The 2500-nt window shown below is 49.3% G+C and overlaps 1 pseudogene; it reads left to right on the top strand.

The window, feature by feature from the left end:
- The window catches only part of LOC143365026 (large subunit ribosomal RNA), a 7955-nt pseudogene that overhangs the window by 3357 nt on the left and 2098 nt on the right, over nucleotides 1–2500 (top strand).

Here is a 2500-nt window from a genome sequence, read left to right as displayed (position 1 = left end):
AAAATGGAGACATTAAACCATGTTCTCCAACAGTGCCATCGTACCCACAAAGCTCGAATCGAGAGGCATAACGCCATTGCGGCATACTTAAAAAGAGCTTTGGAAAGGAGTTCTGAAAAAGTCGAGGAGGAGCCTCATTTTAACATTGACGAAGGTCTTAGGAAACCCGACCTAATTTCTGTTAGTGACGCAACAGCTCTCGTCATCGATGTGCAAATCGTGAGCGAGCACACAGACCTCAATGAAGCACACAAAACCAAGTGCGACAAATATTCTAACCTCGACAGTGCCATTAAGTGCCGATACGAAGTGGACCACGTATCGTATACAACTGCCACACTCTCATACCGCGGCGTATGGAGTGAATCATCTGCCAACGATCTTCTGTCAAGAAAGATCCTAAAGAAGAAGGAGCTCAAGATCATCTCCACCAGGGTCATCGTGGGTGGCCTCAACAGCTTCTGGAGATTTAACCGGACAACGTCTGTCAAACCGAACACCTTGCCAAGAACTGGAGTAGGATGAATGTGAGAGGTGGATCCAGCTTTGGTGCTGCCTGCCAACTCAGGCATAATACGATGGAGTTTTAGTGGGTATGCCCTGCGAACGGGTGAGTCCCACACTACCAGGTACCGTCGCATACCTGGTGTGCGTAACGCATTTCTCCATCTAAAAAAAAAAAAAAAAAAAAAAAAAATAGCCAAATGCCTCGTCATCTAATTAGTGACGCGCATGAATGGATTAACGAGATTCCCTCTGTCCCTATCTACTGGGTCTTATAAGCGTCAGGGACTTATATCATGGTATAACCCTGACGCACCAACCCCTCCTTCACGTGGTAGGACCTGGACACCTTCGGGTGACTAACGGGGCTCTGGTAAGAGAGTTCCTGCGAGAGTTCTCGCCATGCGACAACCGCAGCTCTGGGAAGAGAGCTCTTGCGGAGTTGTCGCATGGCGGGGACCGCGGCTCTCAGAGAGCTCTGCGTGAGTTGTCGCTCTGCGACAACCGCGGCTCTCTCATTAAGAGAGTTCTGGCGGAGTCATCGCTTTTGCGATGACCGCGGCTCTCAGGGAGCCCATGCGTGTGTTATCGTTCGCGATAACCGCGGCTCTCACCCGGAAGACTCCCCTCTGCCGCGACGACCCACCGGATACATCCGGTGGTATGTTGCAGAACGGGAGAAACGGGGGGCTTACCTTAACCGGTCGGCCTAACGGGGAGGCGAACCCCTTGAACAAACCCTTAACCTCTAAGCTGAGAACGCGGCGAAAGAGGTCCCGTGCTTACACGGGCGGTCGGTGGGTCCATCGACCATTAGCGCAACCTCAAGACACCTGGCGAAAACTTGAGCGTAAAAGCCTTCTCCCCGGAAAGGGCGTCACCCGGGGAGCGACCGTCTTTCGTCCCTAATCGTGGGAACAACTATGAATACTGACCAAAACACTAAAAACAAAACGAAGAAGAAGGGAGCAAAGAAGGATAAGAAAGTAGAAAAGAAGACGGGCTGGGAGGTGGAAAAAGAAACGACCCAGACAGACAGGGACATAGCTACTGTCTGGGACGACGAATCAGACCAATACACGGACGATCCCTACGATACAGAGTGGGACATGAGTCAAGATGACTTTAATTGGGAATTTCCCAAATGTAGAAAAAGGAAGAACAAGCGACCAGGTGGCTCGTGCAACGAGTCACATAAGAAGCTAATTAAAGATGTTAAAATTGAGCTGGAGCGGCTCGAAGATCTGACTCAAAGCCCAGAGGAAGAGCTTAGAAGGTTCCTCAGGGGACTCACCGAGGAAACCGATCGAAAGAGAGGCATAGAACTCCTCGACACCCTAATTAGGGAACACGAGGAGGATAAGACGGAAGCGAGGGAGTTCAATATAGAACTCATTAAAGACAACAAGTCTCTAAAAGAGAATCTGGAACGGCAAAAGGAGCAGAGCTCCATGCAGGACCAGATGGACAAAATCACGGAAAAACTAAACGAGCTATCTGCAAAGATAGACTCGATGCCTGAGAGGAGTCGCGGCCAGGAGGTTCCACCCCCGAAGCCGTTGCTCTACTCAGACATAATCAGAGCAAACAAGGCAACTAAGCAGCTGGCCAAGAGGACCCCTATTACAATGTCCAAGCCAGCTGCAGCAATCTACCCTGTAAAGGGTAGCAAGATAAAGAATAGTGACGAGACCAAAAAGGTACTGTCGGATTGTATCAATCCGACAGAACAGAAAATAAGAATACGGAACCTGAGGAAACTCGGGAACTCCGGCATTCTTATAGAAACCGAGACAACCGAGGACCTTGAGCAAGTCCTCGGGAACAAGAAGCTAAAAGAGAAAGTGGATATTGGTCCCCTCCCCAAGAGGAGACCAAAAATTATAATATTTGGAATCCCCTCGGAGACATCTGAGGCGGAGATCCATAAAGCAATCAAGAATCAAAACCTTGATCTTGAAAAAGAGGCAAAATTAGAAGAGGAGTTCAAACTCCT

This window comes from Halictus rubicundus, unplaced genomic scaffold (genome assembly GCF_050948215.1).
Source record: "Halictus rubicundus isolate RS-2024b unplaced genomic scaffold, iyHalRubi1_principal scaffold1236, whole genome shotgun sequence".
In the NCBI taxonomy this organism is placed as follows: Eukaryota; Metazoa; Arthropoda; class Insecta; order Hymenoptera; family Halictidae; genus Halictus; species Halictus rubicundus.
Note: the sequence above shows the minus strand (reverse complement) of the source record. Positions and strands in the feature narration are given on the sequence as shown.